The sequence below is a fragment of the Arachis ipaensis genome, chromosome B7 (genome assembly GCF_059453495.1).
Source record: "Arachis ipaensis isolate K30076 ecotype BB chromosome B7, ASM5945349v1, whole genome shotgun sequence".
In the NCBI taxonomy this organism is placed as follows: domain Eukaryota; kingdom Viridiplantae; phylum Streptophyta; class Magnoliopsida; order Fabales; family Fabaceae; genus Arachis; species Arachis ipaensis.
The window spans coordinates 136,450,377-136,472,188 of NC_142442.1; positions in this window are offsets into that span (position 1 = coordinate 136,450,377).

Genomic DNA, 21,812 nt, shown 5'->3' on the forward strand with positions numbered 1-21,812 from the left:
TCCTTGGTCTATCGAGACCGAGTTCTTCCTTCTTCTTGGCTTCCCTCTCCCTCTCCTTTGTTGAGGGAGGGTGTCCTGTTCACCAACTCAGGTCTCTCAGCTTAGCATTTTCTTCCATGTTGATGTACTTTTCAGCTATTTCTTATACATCACTCAAGGAGATAGGGTGTCTTTTGGATATGGACTGTGAGAAGGGACATTCTCTAAGCCCATTGACTAATCCCATTATTACTGCTTCGGTGGGCAGGTCTTGAATCTCCAAACATGCTTTGTTGAACCTTTCCATATAGGCTCGTAGGGATTCTCCGACCTCCTGTTTTATTCCCAGGAGGCTTGGCGCATGTTTCACTTTGTCTTTCTGGATAGAGAACTTCATTAAGAACTTCCTTGAGAGGTCTTCAAAACTGGTGATTGACCTTGGGGGGAGGCCCTCGAACCACTTCATCGCTGCTTTCGACAGAGTAGTCGGGAAGGCTTTGCAGCGTGTTGCATCAGAAGCATCAGCCAGATACATCCGACTTTTGAAATTGCTTAGGTGATGTTTCGGATCTGTGGTTCCATCATAGGGGTCCATATCGGGGCTTTTGAAGTTCCTTGGAACTTTTGCCCTCATTATGTCCTCGCTAAAGGGATCTTCTCCTCCTAGGGGTGTTTCTTCTCGCTCGTCACGGGAGTTTCGAGCTTTGAGGGAGGATTCCAACTTCAAGAGTTTTCTTTCTAACTCTTTTCGTCGTTCCATCTCCTCTTTTAGGTTCTTTTCGATCTCCCTTTGTCGCTCCCGTTCCTGCTCTAACTGTTCCAGGCGGTTTTGGTGGACGTGAACTAATCCCATGAGTTCAGTTGCATGGGATTGTCCATCTTTCTCTGATTCACGCCCTTCTGAGGAATTTACCTTCGGGGTTTTTACTCCGGAGGTACCCTCTCTATGGTGGTCGCTGGTGCCCTGATGGAAGGCCATGTCTGCGTTGTTTTTTCCAATGTCCAGATTCTCTTGTTCAGAATCTGTTTCCACATGTCCTTCTTCAGGGGATCTGTCCACCATCACTGGTTGATCTCTCGGGTCCCCGGCAACGGCGCCAATGTTACGGTAGGTAACCGGAGATTAATGGGCTGGATGGCGTCGGTTGGCCCAATCGTCTGAGGGAGGAAGCCTTTGAGAGAGTCCGCGCCTTGGGAGCCTCCGTCCGACTTGTGAGTATGAATGAATGGGGGGTGGTACCTGCAAAGACACTCCGATGCCTAAGTCAGCAAGAGTGTTAGCAGATCTAGAGAGTATTGGGACTTAGAGATACCTGAGAAGTGTCAGTGTATTTATAGTGGTGAACCCATAACCACCGTTGGAGTAGTGCCACTTTTCTAGGGTGTTAACTGTCCCTTTATCTTAGGAAAGTTAAGATATGGCTCGTGGAAGTGGTTAGAGAGATTCTAGGGGCAGTTACTCATTCAAATGAGTGCTTATCTACCAGCTAACCCTCGTTCCCGACTTCCTTAGAGCAAGTCGTGGCGCGAACCGACTTTGTAGTGGCTGATTTGATGTTGGGTGAGGCTCAACCCTTTGGGTTGGGCCTTTTTACTTGGATCCTGGGCCTTATTCGTTGGGTCAGGGTATGAACATATATATATATATATATATATATATATATATATATATATATATATATATATATATATATATATATTACAAATCAATTTTTTTTTTCAAAATTAAAGAATTTTTTTCTCCTTTCTCTCTTTCTCTATCTCTTTCATTTTACCCACTATATCTTTATTATATATCATTATCGATCAATGACTAATTATAAATTTGACCATCAAAATATGTATCATGACATTCTCTAATTGCATTTAAATAAAATTAAAATTAAAATTAAAATATTAAAATTAAAATTAAAATAAAAATATAACTATATGATATATTATATATTACTAGTTAATTTAATAATCAAAATGTGTTACATGACATTCTTTTATTAAAATTGAGAGGAAATATTTTCCTCTAAAATTAATAAACTCCCTTCTTACCTTCTCTTATCTACCTTTCTCCTTTTTTTTTTTTATTTTTCTCTACCCTTTCCACTCTATATATAATTTATAATTTATATTTTATATTAGTAATTTAACAAACCAAAATGTGTCATTAGATATTTTTTTATTACAATTTAAATAAATTTTTTCTTTTCAAAATTAACAAGCTCCATCTCTCATTCTTCTTATTTATCTTTCTCTCTTTTCTCTCATTTTCTATTTTTCTCTACCTTTTTGTTCTATAAAAAATAAAATTAACAAAATAATATCATTCAAATTAAAATATTATTATTATATGAATTTTTTGTTTAGTTTTAAATTTTTACTATTTATCTTTCTAATCTATATTTTTATTTCTCTTTTTTCAAATATTTATTACATATAATTTGGAGAAAATACTAATGTTGTTATTAAAAGTTAGAATCACTACAACAATATAGATTATTTTTGAGGGTTATAATGTGTAAAAAAAATTTAAAATTTGTCAAAAAAATAAATTTTGACACTATTTTAACTATGAAAATATGTTAATAAAAGTTTTGTCAAAAATAGTATTTTTAACATATAAGTGATTGTGAAAAAAAATTAAATCTTATTTTGATAAATATTGACTGTCAAAAATAATTTGTTAGAAAATTTTGAGAACATATTTTCTGTGATACATATTAATTGTCAAAAATACTATTTATTTTGACACTTATTGACTATAAAATATTCTCAACAAAAAATTTTAACAAAGAATGAGATGAGATCTTGAAATTAAAGAATAACTTGAGATTTTGAAGATAAAGAATGAGTAGTATAATCCTAAACTGAGAGCAGTGTGATGTCAAAATTAACAGAGCCAAAGAAGAAGAAAAATAGTGGAGTAAATTGAAAACAAACGAGTGTCAAAATTGATGAGTAATTTTCTACGGTCAAATTATTCGTCAAGAAAACATAGAAAATTTGACATTTATGATATTTGTCAAAAATATATATTAATTTTGACATTTAATTATAGTGTTAAAAAATAAAGTGTTAAAATAACTCTATTTTCTTGTAGTGAATCAAGATTCAATTGTTTAAAAAAAATTAATTTTGAGTTAATTTATAACTATTAATATAATTTATTTATACTAATATCTAATTATATATAATTAGATATTAGTATAAATAAATTATTTATTTTTATTTGTGAAATAAAATTAACACATAATATTATTTTTATTTTTAAATAGAAAATATAAAAATTATTTATTTTTATTTGTGAAATAGAATTAACACATAATCAAATGTAAAAGTATACACATTAAATTCTTTTAAATTTTAGATAATGAATGTTAGTTAAAATTAATTATTAGTAAAAAATTAAATTTTCACATGAAAATAATAACTAAAAATATTATTATTTAATTTTTTTAATCTACGAAAACTCTGATCTTCTTAGGTAATGAAAATTTTTGTCCCTACAACCTTTTTATAAAAATAATTTAATATTATAAATCTTTTGTGTCATAATCTATAATGTTACGATAAAATCAACATAATTTTAAAGATTTATATTCCCATCACGGGTAAAAATAATAGTTATTAACTATATTTATGTTCAAGGCTTGTGCTTAAGCTGACTAGCGATATACAACAATAATGGTTGAGGAAGCCATGATGAAGGCACAAAAGTTTAAACTTTAACAAACTAATAGAATTACAAGCCAGGCTATCCTATCAGATACATTAATAATTATTTTAAAAAAAATTATTGAAAAAATCACTATACAAAGAAACTTTTATAAGGAGAAAGATAAATTTTATATAATTATTTGATTTTGGGAAAATCAAATACAAATTGAATTTATACTCAATTAAAATAAACCGTAACACATGCAAACATCTCTTCAGTCTTTTGTAGCAATCATGTGCTATGTGAACTCAAAAGAAATTTATTAGGGTTAGGGATAACAATTTCACTTTGCTTTTTTTCTTAGCCTCATTATCGGCCATTCTTGTCTTTATTTTTTCTCACTCTTTTATGCTCTGCCTTATTTATCTTGTTAGGTACCAGAAATCAAGAATTGATGACGAAAATTCTTGCAAACAAGAACAAGCAGAAGTAAGTTTACTATAGCAGAAAGCAAAGTTAAAATAACAAATGAAAGTACACTTTGTATTATTGAGTAATTGAATCATTAAATTGGTTGATATGAATTGATAACTATATATAGGGTGGTTTGGGAAGTTTCAAAAAGTAACTTTTTTTTTTAGCTTTTAACTTATGAAAAGTAGTAGTATTAATGTCTAGTGCAATTTTTAAAACTAAATTACGACTTTTTAAGAAGCTATTTATAGGGCTGGCAATTCATACCCTACTCGCGGGTACCCAACTCGGTCCAACCCGTTTGGGTAGGGTAGAATACGGTCCGGATATTTCTGCGGGTAGGGTAGGGTACGGATTTAGGGTGTACCCTACCCTACCCTACCCGGACCTTATATATAAGACATATTTTTTAAAAATTAGGTATATAGTGAAGGAAGTGAGAGTTAAACCCACAACTTCCCTTATATAATGACTTACAATAAGTGAACAACCACTAAACTAGTTAGTTAATTTAGTAATTTAGAGCATTAATTTTTTATTTTTTATGTTATTAATATGTATAAAATTCTAAATGATTGAATTTTATATTTACTTCGAAAAAATTTGATATTTCTGCAGGTAGGGTAGGGTAGGGTAGGGTTTAGAATTTTAGGGTGCGGGTAGGGTTATGGTTAAGAGATTCTCAACCCGTGGGTAGGATAGGGTAGAGTTTTAATAAAATTTTCAATCCGCGGGTAGGGTTTGCCAGCCCTAGTATTTAAGAGCTTATAGAGAAGTTAAAAAAAGACTTATCTCATAATACTACTACTTTTTACTATATTTTTATAAAATAAGTACTTTTAGAACTAAAAATTCAAATACAAAATAATTTATTTATAAACTACTTTTAATATAGTCATTTTTTGTTTAAACTATTTTTTCAAAAAGAATTTAATTAAATTGTTTATGCAAGACCATAGTAGGATAGCCAACTCAACTAGTAACAGAATCTAACAGAATAAAAAAATAACATAGTAGTTTTTTTTTTTTTTTTTTTCTTACTAATAACTAAGTTACATATTTTATACTAGTCTTATACTCAATTGGCATCCCTATTTAGGGTGGCGGTATGATACAAATATCAAGTGGTTGTGTGGTTAAGCACTCCTATCTTATAGTGTATTTAATTAGACTTTGAAGATAAATTAGACTTTGATTTATCAAATAATATCGTGGCAACAAATATATACAAAGATGCATGCAAAGAGTAATTTTAGATGAAATATTTGAAGATATAGACTTCAAATTCATATTTTAAACAAAGAAAAGAAACCCTTAATGGCTCTACTGTTCTTGCATGTGCCGATCATTAACAAGGAAACTGTTCTCAATGTGTATATCTATAATCTATATATACAGTGTTTTTAGACTAGGGCATGATAAACTATTTCAAAAGTGGGTGAGAACAAGCATAATTTTGAAAATCAAGGAGCAATTGAATGCAAAATCCAGGAGAAAAAAAAAAGGAAAAATGTTATAGTCTGGTGAATTTCATTGATAAATATGCATTCTTCTAAAATATCGCATAGAAATCATCAAAATGAAAGCTCCGTTTTGTTCAAAAGTTTAATTACCTTAATTAGCTTTAACCACATACGATAATGCATTACGAAAAAGACATGCATAAATGATAAAGATAATAAAATTATAAAATATAATCATATATATTTGTAAAATTTATACACACATTATTTCTAAAATTCTAGATATTCTCAAAATGAAATGTTTAAAAAACAGGTTAGGCTAATCCGATGCCACTGGTCACTGTGCTATGGCTATAGGATTGATTTTGTGGATGGATTTAGTTAATATATATCTTAAAATATATTAAAATTTTAATTTTATATAATTTTATAAGATTAATGATTTTAATATGTATCTTAATAAATCTCATTGGTTAATGGGATCGTAACACCGGCCACTGGGTTGCATGCCACCTCATTTCAATCGTCACTGCAATACCTGGCAACATATGATTGGATGAAGATTCTCTTTGGTCCTTTGTCGTCATGCTTGGAATGTCTGCTCGTAATTTATTGGTCCATGTGGAGATACTGTTTCATTTTAGGGATGTGTGTTTTCTCTCTAAATAAAATTTAAAATAGTATAGACCTCTGTCAAAATTAATGATTTGTTTGAATTTTCTTTACAAATACTGACTATTTTGTTGATTAATTTAAACAACATTATATATATAAAATTAAATTATTATAAAAATTTAGTTAATATGTGCTTTAAAATATAAATTAAAATTGTTAGTAATAAATTTTTTAAATAATTTATTTTAATATATACACAATAAACCATTGAAAATTTAAATAAAAACTATTTTAATTGATAACTTTATCATATGTCTTAAAATAGTATTTATTTTATGTCTATATCTATTAGAAATATAAATATGGTGACACATATATATTCATTATTTAGTTATTGAGATACAAAATTTTTTAGACAACCTGACACAAAAAACATGTATTTAATGTTTTTTAAAAAATTTTAGACCCGAAAAGCTGAACATAAATACTAACGAACTTTTATAACAATTTTGTCTAGAAATATTTATAGAACAGGTCGAAGACGAATTTAGTTAGACTCAAACTTTGCTCTAAAAGGACACCGAATCTATCTTGACGCTTTTTAATTTGATTATGGAGGTAAAGCTGGTGTTGGACTTGAATATGGGGAGGAGTGGTGCTTAACATTGGTGTGGTGTCAGGCACAACTAGGACCTAACGATTTCTTGAACTTAATTCAAAAAGCAAATTAACAGAAAAAACGGACCATCCGATTTCATGTAAATCGTCAAAAAAAATTTTGATTATGGAGAAATCGCAGGGTCCGATTTATTTTATGTGAATTTTAGATCCTCCTTCCATGCAAAACGGACCCTCCGATTCGCTTCCAAAAACTTAAAAACAAAGAATTCGAATGGTCCGATTTCTTAACACCAAATCTGAGCAAAAAACTGCCCCACAAATTGGTGTAGCACCTCCATCATCCATAATCCAGCACAACACCTTCACCTCTTCCATAACCAAAAAAATCAACCCTATCTTGGCTCGACCTAAAATAAATTGAATTAAAATCGGATCGAATTTTGTCTATATTTTTTTTTTCACATTTCTAATTTTAACCTTCTTAATTTTAACTTAATTTCTCTCACTTTTCCTCTTTAGTCTTACTCTTTCTAGTGCCTATTCTATTCCTCATTTTTCTTTGACATTGCAAGCACGTAAGCTACTCTTTCCATGGCTTCAGTTAGAACGATTAGAACTCCATCATGATGAAATTCATGAAGCCCAGTTTTTCTCTTCATGTATCTTTTCTCTTTCTTTTTCTCTCTCTCCGTATAAAAAGATATATTTCTAAGCTATTGGATTTATGAAATTCGGGTTTCTGATTTTATGAAAAGGAAAAAAAATTAGAATTCTAAACTATTGATTATTATAATTTGATTTTCAAAAGAGAAAAATATGAATACTTGCATTGATGAAAAATATTATTGAATCTTCAATTAGATTTGATGATTGATTCTTTTATATTTTGGATTGATTGCTTTATGTTGAATAAAAAGAAGGAAGATAAAATTGGTTTGTTTCACTTAATTTTCTATTGCCGAAAAAGAAAAATAAAAAAAGAAAAATGGGCAAAACTAATTTTTTGTACAAATAGTATTTGCATTGTACTTTTTAGTTGGTATCTTAATAACGGCTTTTTTATATAAATAAATATTCAAAAAACATTAATTCCGAAAATACGCACCGCATCAATTTATTCCACAAATACGCAGGACCAACTTAAGGCTAGTGCCTGCGAAATAGAATTCCAAGTAAAGACAGGTGTGGTGCCCGTAAAATGGGCCTGACAACACCAGGTTTACCTCTGAAGCGGCGCCTACGAAATGGTAGCACAGCCATTTAGTGGCTGGCGTCCGCAAAATACCTCGTTCCAAGCCTGGCGCGCACGAAGTGGAGCACCTCAAGTGGGTTGGCACCAACATAGCCATTGAGACCAACATAAGGAATCACATAAGATGCAATTAAATAGTTTAAGTCATTAGCATAGGGATCAAATGGTGGCTTCAGTCTTTTACCAAAGGCATTATTTATTATTTGTTCAAATATTTCTGAACTTATATTTAGCAATGGCCTTGGAAATCCTCTCACCGTGCTCTTTACGGCCCTGCAACCAAACTTAAATTAAGTACTTTCATATTAACTAAGACGTCAAACATATTTTGTAATTTGTAATTATTAATTAATTATCATTAATATTTTTAATAATATAAAATTATATTTAATAATATGAGATTATACATTTTTTTATAATTAAATATTGACTAAATTTTAATAAAAATACTAGTTCTATCCTAAGATTTTTTTTACTTTAATTACTCTCAAGTAGTATTTTATAATAATTGATAATTGAGTCAAGAATGTTTTCCTCTTTACTGTATGAACAAATTTTAACCATATGTTTACGATAGTTTTTTTTTGTTTTGCAAAATTTTTTAATTTATAAATTTAAATATGTTTTTCTCTTAGAATGATTGCAATACTCACAATAATAAAGACACAATAATCACAATATATACAAAATAATGAATTAAATTTTTCTGATATATTAATAAGAAAAGATTGAGAACAAATTAATTTTATATATCTAAATTAAAATTAGATTTTTTTTTTTAATTTTCTCTTTCCTTCCCTATTATAAAAATTCAAAATGCAAACCTTTAATTTTTACTTATCTAGTTGGCTGACTGATAGTTAAAAAATAACTCTCGGTTCTATACAAAAGAAATTCAGCTTCCAAGTACTCCAAATTCAGAGCCAATTCAATCATATCAATATAAGATTTTGGAATACTATCCCATGATCTTACAAAAATTTCATTAAGAGAATAAAAGAGAAACACTAGTAAAAACACAAGAAAAAAACTCATGGGATTGAAAATAATGTTAAGTGCCATGTGACCGTCCCCTGTATCCTCATTTCGTGGACGCCAGCCACTAAATAGCTACGCTACTATTTCGTGGGCGCCGCTCCAGAGGTGAACCTGGTGCTGTCAGGCCCATTTCGCGGGCACCACATCTGTCTTGACTTGAAACTCCATTTCGCAGGCGCCAGCCTTGAGTTGGCCCTGCGTATTTGTGGAATAAATTGATGCGGTGCGTATTTTCGGAATTAATGTTTTTTAAATATTTATTTATATAAAAAAGCCCTTGATAACTAAACAAGTCTATTATTAAACTATTTTTTTTATATCCATGTCTATTTGTATATTTATGTCTGAATCTTAAAATTTAAAAAAATTAACTAAACAAAATTTAAGAGTATATGTTAACTAAATTTTTATTATAAAATTAACATTTTTATAATCGGTAATAAGTTAATAAAATAGTAGATGGATAAAAGTTAATCAAGAAGAAGGGAAAGAAAAAATTAAAAACAAATTAATTAACTGATTATTGAATAAAAAAATTGATTCTAAATATGATAATAATATTTTTACTTTTAGGATTTTACCAAAATTTAATAATATAAAAGATATAAATCAAATTGATGTGTATAATATAAAAACTGGGTAATTAGTCTGAGCTTGAAAGGTTTGAAAAGATGCTCATATGGGTCGATGTCTTGTTTTAACATTATAACAAAAATATTGAGTATCGTCAGATTTATCGTCAAATTTAACAGCATTAATTACCGTTGAATTTAGCGTAATTTTTTACGTCGAATACAAGGTAGATTTGTTTCTAGGAATTGTTTACAGTCGGATTTTATGTTTCGACTCTAAACCCGTCAGTGATAAGTGGCGCGAAATATTATTTTAATGGCGCCAACTTTACCAGCGGATTTACTGTCAGATTTTACCGATGGTAACTCGCTTTAGTGAAATACTGCATTTCTGCAATATACCGGCAAAACATTCTGCCGGTAAATCCAATACTAATATTGGGGTAAAATTCAAACGTGAACACCATCTCCCTCACTTCTGTAAGTTCACTCTCTCTTTCCCCTTTTCTCTCTCTTCTCTCGTGGTCTCTTGTCGGTGGAGAAGCTGACGGCGTCACCGCCACCCACTGGAGCCTTTGCTGCCGCTGTCGCTAGACGTTCTCGCTGTTAGAGCTATCGGTCACCGCTGGAGCCATCGGGAATGTCGCCGCTATTTTTCTAGTCACTGCCATCAGTGATAGTGACGTTTGTCACTGTCGCTTCTTATTACCACCACGCCTCCAGCATCCTGCAGCCACCATTTGGTATAGTTTTTATTTCTTTTAAGATTTTTACGTGGGTTTAGGATTTTTTGTTAAGTATTTTATGAAATTATTGATTAAATTAGTGTAACGAAGTTTGTGATTAGGATTTGGTATAGTTTTTTTAGGATTTTTCATATTTTTTGTGAGTTTAGGGTTGTGTTAGGTATTTTACTAAATTATTGATTAAATTAGGGTAATGAAGTTTGTGGTTAGGATTTGGTTTAGGATTTTTAGTTTTTTTTAGATTTTTTCTGTGAGATTAGGATTTTGTTATGTATTTTATTATGAAATTATTGATTAAATTAGGATAATAAAGTCTATTATTAGAATTTTTTATATTAATTTAATATAAATAAGAATTAAATTAAGATAAAATAGGTTAAATAGAGTGAGATTAAGAGTGATCGATATTGTTCGAGACTCTGTGTAGTTTGTTGAATTAATTAGTTTCACTTTGTGAGTTTAATAAGCTTTTTTTTTTATTAGGAGGGTGTTATTTTTCTGAGATCAATTGGATTTCGCTTCTTCCGTATTCCGTGCATCCATGTTTTAGGTAGGCTTTCTATCTCTAACTATAATCGATTGTTTAAGTTTAATGTTGGACTTATTTTTTCTAGGATAGCATTTTTTGGACAAAAGTGGGAGAAGGTCGCGTAGAGGCGCCTTCTCAAAACCCTTGTTTGCTGGAAAATTTTGGAGTTATAAGGGATTGCGCACTAGAATGGTTAGGATTTAATATGTTATTGAGTTCGTGTTTGTTTTAATTTATGCCTGTAGTTGTTTACTCTGAATCAAGGAAAAGTTCTGCTGAAATTTTGTTTAATTTGTTTTAGAATATGTTTAGTTTGTCAGAAAATGATCATTGTATTTGGCGAAAGATTCTAATTATAGGGTATATTCTGTCAAAAATTCTAAAAATATAATAATTTGTGTTGTTCGTTGAATTCTAGGGGGTGTGTCAATATGATTCTAAACCATCTTCTATGGATGTATGATAGGAATAACGGTGGATGGAGGGTTTAAAACCTGAATTCTTTGAAGGGGTTGACGCGTTTGTTGCGCATGTCTTTAGCATAGAACTGTTTATGTCTGAAGGGATTTTTAGGTGTCCGTGTGAAAAGTGGCGGTTGACTAAGTGGTTAGGACTTGCGGATATAACGCTTCACCTCTACCGTAACGGGTTTAAGGATGGGTATTGGATGTGGACGGAACACGAAGAAGTGGATGAGTAAGGAATTAACTAGTCTACCTTGAAGGAAATCGATGTCGTACACCTGGTCACCTGCATGTGTTGCTTAACTGTGACCAAATTTTACCATACCTCATTTGAGTTTTTTAAGTCTTTGTAAATACTGCAATCTGTAAGATACTAACTTCTTAATATAATCAAAACTTCCAACTCCTATTCTATCACATAAGTTATTCCAAGAGGTAAATCCTGATACTTCATTGAACAATTTTTCACGTTGGTTCATAGAATACGTCAGCATGCATCTAACTGACACAATAGATTCGGAACTAGTTGCACTTAGTTTAGACCCAATGAACAAGGGCACTAGCTACCTGATATACAATGTTAACGGATATCTGTTCTATTCTTTACGGTGGTTAATTGGAAAGAAAATAGATAACACTGGAGTTTGGGTTCGTGGGATTCAGGCAGGGTCATTCTGATTGATTTGGTGTGTTGCACAACATAATTGAAATAAAGTATTTCTGTCGCACTACGTACAAGGTGTGCGTGTTTAAATGTGAATGGTATGACTCAAGTTCTCAACAAGGAACACAAAAGTACAAGGACTACGATATCACTGAAGTTAATGTAACTAGAAAATATAGGCACTACAATCCTTTTATTCTACCTCAAAATACACGACAGGTGTACTATTTGCCTTATTCAGGATCATGCAAGTCTAGTTAGGTGGTTGTGGTTAAGACTAAGCCATAAGACCGCATCGAATCTGATGGTAGGACAGAGAATTAGGAACTTTATCAGATTGATGACCCAACTCCTTCGAAAGCGGTGGTTAATACCGGTAAGCCAATCACCCTTAGGTCAGTCGTAATGGATGATGACATCATTAACCTTGTTCTACATGCCGACACACTACAACTATAGGACGACGATGTTCGTGAAGAAGGGGGGTCGATGGCAACGAAAATGAGGAAGTCGAGTTCGATAATCAGAAAACTACATCGGAAGAGGAGGATGGTGAACGAGAGGACGATGATGATGAATATGAATAGGGCTAATGTAAATATAGTCTATGATATGTATTTTTTTACCAACCTTTGAGAAGAACGTAATATAATTAGCATCGTTTTAGATATTTCAATTACCATCATTCCGTATTCTTAATTTATATGTTTGATATTTCATTACAGGTTTAAAACATTGTTTCAATGATTAATTATCAGGGTACGTTACAGATGGATGAAAAAATTTGTAAAAAATAAAAAAGACTTCCGACAGAATTATCGTTGGAATACACCGATGGTAGTAGCTCAGTCAATTTAAAAAAATAAAATAAAAAATATTTCCGTTGAATTAATCCGACGGTAAAATGGCGCAAAGACATATCAAATAACCTTAATGTTACCGTTGGAAACTTTTCGACAGTAACATTCAACATATTTCATCTACTTTTTAACTATATTCTATCGTTAAATCTGACAGAAATTATTGTCGGATGAAAAAAATCCGACAATAATATGTTATCGATATAATTTATTTTGTCAGATAAATACCGACATACAATTTAACAATAACAAATATATTATCAAATTTCATTTAATTTTTTGATAATAAATCCGATGATACTCAACTTCTTTTTATAGTCTAAATCTAAAGTTACCACTAGAACAAATATCATAAATAATATGGCGAGCTCACTTATATATACTTACAATTTTGTTTTAATATAATGTGACGCAACATGGATGCCATTCTAATGCTATGCGTTTAGTTTTAATTTTAATTGATTGTAATTGTAAGCTTAATTTCTTTGGATTCAAAGATGATTATACTTGTCATCAAATTTTTTTTTTAATTTAATTTGATAAAATGATATACATAAAAATTTAAATTTTGATCTATGAATTAATTTGAGTTAATTGAGTGGTCAGCTCACTCGTCTGCTTAAACAAGTGTCGGGAGTTTGTATCTCGCTTTGTGCATGCAACTCATTAACTAGCGACAAATCCTTAAATGGAGCTCAGATCCGCAACAGATTAGTCTTTAGTCTGTCAAATTAAGAAATACTGTGAAGCAACTAAAAAAAATATACATAAATAATTTTATCTTTAACATACCTTTTTAAATAAGAATTTATTTTAGATTTATTTAAATTTTTTGTATAGACTTTTCTTCTTCTTTTTACTTGTCTATGTTATTTTTAATTTTTTTTGAAAAAACAACAAGGATCCAACTCAAAATTCTTTAGTTATAGATGTTTGATTTCGTGAGATGATTTGATTAGCTAAATTTTCATCTAACGACTCTCAACTATTAACTTCATATGAAATTGACTGCACCTGAATTTTCACCTTAACTTATAAATCTATTTTAAATTCTTGCTAATTTAAATATTAGAATTCCTTGCATATACCAATTTCATTCTCTAACCATACTTAATTAAAAAAGGTTGAAAAAAGTCGAGTGATTACTTTGCATTGTTTCCTTTGTGGGTATCCCATGATGACCGTACCGTTATGGTTGGGATTTTTCTTCAAACCATGAGTTTTTAATTGAACGAAGAGGTGTATGTGTTAGATGAAGAATCTTATACTGATTGTTACAGCTCTAATTTTTAAATGGAGAAGTGTAATTCAATTAGAATGACCCTTCGCTAATAAATTTATCTGCTTAAAGATTCGCGTTCACAATATAATAGCCACTGGATGATGATGAATTCATGATCATAGGTTTTAGTTGTTCCCATGAAAAAACATAAATTAAGTGTGTCTACCTCTAAGGGCACATATAGTTTTGATAGCGTTTTCATTATCATAAACTCTCATTTTCGGTTTTAAATAATGATCAGCCACGCCAGGGAGAGCATGGCGTGAATCACACCAACAATAATTAATTAATAATAACGCCACCACTAGTTAGATACTTAGATACAATAATTACTTCGACTTAATTTAGAGTTTAATTAAAATTTAATTATTTTGTTGGTGTTTATAATTTTATTGAATTTTTTTAATTAAATTTTTATATTTTTTAAAATTAGATCTTTATATTATATATATTAAATTTTGTAATTAAGTTTTTATCAAAGTCAGCTATCATATATTTGTATATAAATACATGTATTATTTAACTCATTTTCAATATATATTTTGTATTTTAACATTCATTTTATACTAGTAATCTGGTTAAATTTGACAGTTAATTTTGAATGGATTAGCCGGTAAGTCGTTAAATGTGTGAATTAAAAAAATTGCTAAAAATGCAGATAAAAGAGTGGCAAATTTAAATAGGAGGAGTGTTAAGGGGTCATCAACTTTTGTAATTTGTAGTCATCAACTAACTATTAATGATATTTTTGATGGTGTGAAATTTCATTCAATAGTGTGGAATTTCTCACTTTTCTTTTGCTGGTTATATGCTGGTCAGAATTTAATAAAGTTGTTGCCACCTAGACTTTTCTTTTAAATAGTTCTGATTGCTGTCTAAATAATTTGTCCCATGGATTACAACCCATATACCCAACTCTACAAATTTGTATATTAAAAAAAAAAAGCAATATATACCTAATCATCGTCTTGAAATACAATGAAAAAGCACCCGTGAATTATGTATGTTAATTTAAACACTAATGAGGCTTCGTATGGTATACATTGCCTTTCTACGTACCTAAGGAGTTGTCATACTTCTCATATTAATTACCAATTAAGTGAAATTCTTAGCCAAACATTAATATAAAATAATATGATATTGGTTCTTCTAAAGTATAGAAGATATCTGAGGCTTCTGAAATTTTTCTAAAGGTTTACACATGTTAAGATATAGTTAATTAGTTCTTCTAAAGTTTTAAGTCTGTTTTCCAGCATTTAATTTTGATATAAAATATGATGCCAAGCCTTTGTTAGACATCTAATTTCACATCTTAGTTAGGCTGGTAATGGGTAGGGTAGGGTAGGATTTGAATTCTACTCTAATTTTATTTGCGGGTTGAAAATTTTATTAAAATTCTACCCTATTCTACCTGCGGGTTGAAAATCTCTCAACCCTAACCTTACCCGCACCCTAAAGTTCTAAATCCTACCCTATCCTACCCTACCCGCAGAAATATCAATTTTTTTCAAAGTAAATATAAAATTCAATCATTTCAAATTTTATACCTATTAATAACATAAAAAATAAAAAACTAATATTTTAAATTATTAAATTAACTAACTAATTTAGTAGTTGTTCACTTATTGTAAGTCATTACATAAAGAAAGTTATAGGTTCAACTCTCACTTTTTTTACTATATACTTAATTTTTATAAAATATGTGTTATATATGAAGTGTGGGTGGGGTAGGATAGGGTATGCAGGCATACCTATTCTACTCTACCCGCAGCGGGTCGAATAGTCTACCCTATCCGAACAGATTGAACCGAATTAGATACTCGCGGTATGAATTGCAGCCCTAAACTTAGTTACACAAAGCAAAATGTCAAAAATATTTAAGACATTTAATTTCAAGCACCAAGTAATAAAATAATTATATATGTAACAATTATTATTACAATTTATGAGCAGTAAACTTCCCAAGATAGATATCATGTTTCAGGGCGGCAAACATGTGAACCAAAGAAAAGTCATAAATTATATGTTACTCCTATAATACTAAAACAAAATCATGTCAGAAAATGACACTGATTTCTTTGGTTTATTCGAATAAGAAGTTTATAAAACCATTTGTCGTAGATTGCCATGCGCACGCCATTAAATAATTGAGCACAACCCATAATAAGAGAGTGCTATATATAATTAAATCAATATATATATAAATATAGCTCCTAATGTACTAGTACCTAGTGGACTAGAACTAAAAAGTCAACGGTAGACTTGATATGTTCGAATTATATATCATACAGTAAAGTTTATATTATTTTACGGATATATTTAATAACAAAAAAAAATAGTTAAAAATTATTAAAATTTATTACTTTTTATTTTATTTGATATATTCTATAATAAATATAAAATAAAATAAATATTAGATTATTTAAACAAAATAGCTTTTATCTTTCTAATTTTACCGATATAATAAGATGTTAGACATAATTTTAATTGAAATGAAAAAAAAAATAGTAGTAATTAATTATTAATTACTTAGTGAAATGGCCGACATGTTCCTCAAAGGCAAGACAGCGAGGCAGTCCCTTCTTTTTGAGGCAAGTTCCCCATTTGAGAGTCATAACACTTAATCCCATTGTTAATTAGGGCGGCAACTAAAATTACTTGTGTCACTAATTAGGGTTTGTTAAAATGTCATATCAATTTTTTCCAACCATAATATGAGATGAATTTTGCTCACGAAAAAAATTAAATAAATTAAAAGTAGAGTTTTACCAATAATATTTAAATAATATTAGAAATACAATAATCTAAAATTATCCTATTTAATTTAATATTTATAATTTGTTATATATAATAATCTGTAATTATACACTTATTAAATATAATATTATGTACTTATTCTAACAATAATTAATGAATGCTAACAAAAGTAAAAAAAAAAAGATATAGCCATCTTTGGCTTTTAGACTTTAATTCCCAAATATTTTTGTAATATTTTATGAAAATTGTTTAAGATTAAGAGGTTGAAAGAAAAAGAAAATCAAATTTAATATATTAAAAAATTATTAACCTCTTAATTATTTATTTTATTTATAGATCTATTCAAATATATATTAACAGTTATTTGAGATTTTGAGAATATAGAGATAGTTAATTTAACGGAAATGTTTGGTAACCAAAGAAAATCAGCCAAAAACAATCATAACTTGTCTTATTTAGCATTCATTAATTATTACGATAATTAATAAATGCTAAATAAGACAAGTTCTGACTGTTTTTTTTTTTGGGAAAGTATGAGGAGCCAATAGAATATTTATACAATGTGTACAATGGAGATTTAGAGAGTATTAGAGATATAATCATTAATGTTACCTTTTTCCATCAGCTGAAACTTTTGGGATGAGTGGTATCATGCATGGTATTAGAGTGTTAGATTTGAAAAGTTAAGAGTTCGAACCTTGGTGAACTCCAAAATCAGTTTAAATTTTTGGAAAGATGTTTATTATCGCTAGTACTCGGATGGTTATTCTAGATAGTATGGGGATGTTCATTTTATAACTTAATAGTCCATTGTACACATTGTACAAATAATCTATTGTCTCCCTAGCGGGATCCTTTTTTTTTTGTCTACCTAGCATTTGAATTTAGAGTTTCTTTGTGGAAATGTTAGGTTACTATTGATCTATTATAATAAAACAGGAGTGAATATATATGTAATGCATGAATAAAGAAGAATAAAATAGTAAGTCACAAGATTTTATTTCTTAAATTGTCAAGTGACCTATAGATCTTAAATGTCACATCACAAAATAAGATAAACGAAAATAAGGAATCCAAATCCTTTGAAGATTTTCATTAACATTGTTAAGATTTTAAGAGATGATGCTGTCGAATTGAAGTTAAAGTTGAAGTTCAAATTTTCTCATCATAAGATATTTTCTTAACAATGTGAGTAAACATTAAAATCTGTTACTTTCCTTCATCGTTTTATCAAATCTCGAAAAATTCTTAAATTCTCCCAGCTAAAGGGGAAAAAGGTGCTTTTCTACTACTACTACCATCCATCTTAATTCATCGAACCCCGCCTTGTGCATGCAACAACTCATTGGCCAGCGGCAGACCCTTAAATTGAGCTCAAATCCGCGACGGATTAGTCCTTAACCTGTCGGGTTGGGGAAACCGTTTGGGTAATCCATCTTAATTCATCAGCTTTTGTTGAATTAAGTATTTTTTTATTTTCAATGTCTATTTAACATAAAAGTAGTATTTATTCTTAATAATTTTAAAGAGTTTAACTTTCATATATTAACAGTATAAATTTTTACAATTGTGTAATCATATCTGTTTTTTTATATGACTATCCATGTAGTCAATAAAAATAGTTGTTATTTTTAATGATGTGGTGTTACTTAATTATTGGATGTACATATAAAAGTGCTTTACACTGATAACGCATAGGGTTAGAAATGAGTCGAGCTGAGTCAACCTAGACCAAGCTCAAGCTCAGTTCATGAAAATTAAGCTTGACTTACGCCTCGACTCATTAACAATGGAGCCTATTTCGTAAGTTCAAGCTTGACTCAATGAAAGTTCACGAGCTGACTCAATTATAAAGTTCTTAGAACTGAAATTCTTGGAGATCAAGAAGGTGAATATTGAAGGAATCTAGAGCAACAGAGTAAATTGAAAACAGAATGCTAAATGTGAAGTGTGTTCTCTATATTAAAGTTAAGTATTGCAGTACTCCAGCAATAAATAGACCTGTACTACTTAAGGTCATGAAAAGGATCATAGTCATCTTTACTCAATTTGTTTGAGGAAACCATAAGAATAGGAACTATGTTAGCAGTTAGCATATTAGTTTTAGTTAATAAATCAGTAGCATATTTCTATTGTGTCAACAGAATCTGATGATCATCTGTATGAATAGCTTCCAATCCAAGAAAATAATTAAACTTACCCAAATCTTTTAGCGAAAAATTTGAATTCAATTACACAATAACATGATGTAGTTTTTGAGCATTATCCCCAATTATCAAAATGTCATCTATATATACAAAAAAGTATGTAACAGAAGAATTAGTGTGTCTAATAAAGAGTGAGGAGTTTGATTTTGTACTAAAAAATTCCAAAACCTCTTAATGTTTTAGAGAGGGTTTACAAACCAAGTCCTTAGTGCAACATTTTTCGATATTTTACCATTTCTTAGCTGATTTTAGTGTATACATAACACAATTAAATATAAATATATATAATTTTTTGGAAAATGGTATAAAACATTACCTAATATGTGTTAAAGTTTAAAATAACAGATTGACACACATGCCATTTTCTTTAATTATAAAAAAGGTAGCATTTTCCGTCTTCATTTTATTTTCTTTTGAAATTTCAAAGGGTAGCAACTAGCTAGAAACTAATAATCTGGCAAAAATGCATATTATTAGAAACTTTGATTCCATCCATCATCATGCACGCATGAAACAAGTGAGTCACCCTAGCTAGTTAGGTCAAGCCAAATTAGGTAAGTCCAGTATTAAATTAAATATGCACTCTTGAAAAATAAACTAATTATAGCTAAACATGCTAACCCTTCTTCCATCAATCAATGGACACATAATAGAGTAATCGTAGGTGATGAATATTATATGCTTTAATTGCATGCATGTTTTCATTTATTTTTCCCTTGACCTCATTGTAGACAAACTGCCACATGTTCAAGACATTGTTTGATTCCATGCAACATGAGCAAGGTGTGTATTATACTAAGGCTTATGCTAAGTAACCAATGACTTTCTTGAACAACATGAACAACCACCAATCAAATAAAAACACACACCTCCAAATTACCCACCTAAAATTTAATATTAGAATAACCATCTGTACACCTAGTGAAATGAACATCCGATATATTTATTATTCACATTGTTTAATATTTTTATTGTCTATCTATACTTTTTCTTATACTAATAATGAACAATTAGGGTTTCCATATCCTCTACTAGAATAGACAGCGATTATTGCTTTAGTGATGAACATCTACATCAGCATGACTTTGAAGATGATGAAAGCATATAGGATTATAATATTCGAGAGAAAATTGTTTAAACTTTATCTTATTTAGTAATTTTAATTATTATTACAATTAGTAAGTGTTAAATATGATAATTTTTTTTGAATTAAAAAGTGCTCAACACAACAAGGTGGAGCAAACAGAGACAAAAAACATAAGACAACTTAAATACAAAGCTATTACTCCCTCGTCATCTTCGACATTGCCATCAACAACTAAAGGGAGTACCATCAAGCCACTCATCGGATAGCGAAAAGGACCTGTTGATGATTTCCACCACTCCTGAGCCTTGATTATTAAAGACACGATTATTCTTTTCTAGTCAAATTGCCCAAAGAATCCAATCAACCACCTCTTTCTCTCAATCTTTCTCTGTGAAGCATGCGTCCAGCTCTCAAAATATTACTTCAGTGTTCCTTAACATTAATAAATATTAAATAAGGTAAGTTTAGACTGTTTTAGCTGATTTTTTTTGTCTCCTAAACATTATTGTTATAAAGCAAAAATAGTAATTAATACATAATAAGATCCATTGAATTTTTAATAACTGTATATTTCAAAATCACCTATTTTTGTGAACACATTTCAAGGTTCAAATAACTTTTTTCCCCCCATTTTTTCCGTCAACTCTGTTGATATTAATATATGTGGTCTGAATATACCTAGTAAGCTATAGAGATTCTCTGCATCTCGCAAAGAGCCAAGATTGTTTATTTTATTTGTATAGCAATTAGCTAAGAAAATCACATAATTATTGGGGAATATATGGCCTTCACTAATTAAGAGGTTCCTAGCAAATAAATTAGAGGAGGAATCAGAAACTTGGCCCCCCACAGTGACAATTAATGTACAAATCACCACATGCTTGATGTTTCTGTTGTCGATTCCTGATTGTGAATTCTTAAATAAATTAGGTCCTGCAAATTAATCATGATTGTTCATGCCTTGGTTGTTATGTAAAGAGCACAGTTAGCGTTTCAAATTTTCTGTGTAGCACGTAATAATACTATAAAAGTAATGAGCAAATATTATTCGGTACTGGTATATGTTGGGTACTTACATCAGGTTATAAAAACACCAGTTAAAATGCGTAATGGAAAATTTTTTATAAGAAAATTAAAGTTGAAATTTTAACATACTTATAATCCATTTATCATGAGAAAAATAAAATAAAAATACGATTTTGAACCATCAATTTTACAAAAAAAGAAACTTCATGTAAGCCTCTACCAAATAAAAATTTTCACCTTAAGCAATGCCTTAAAACCTAACGACACTTGTTAGCAAATACTATATTGTACTATTTTACTTCTACAATTAATTTGAAGAATATATTCTTGCAAGTTGCAACTAATTCTTAATTCCACAAAAGAAGATATAAAATGTGATGCTAAAATATAAATATTAACTCCACGCAATAATAGTTTTTTGTTAACCTATACTAGTATTAACATACCGTTTCAAAATTTTGTAGTAGGTAGCTGCATTTAGGGTTAGGTAGCATCAATTATTACGTAAATGATAAACTAAATTAATC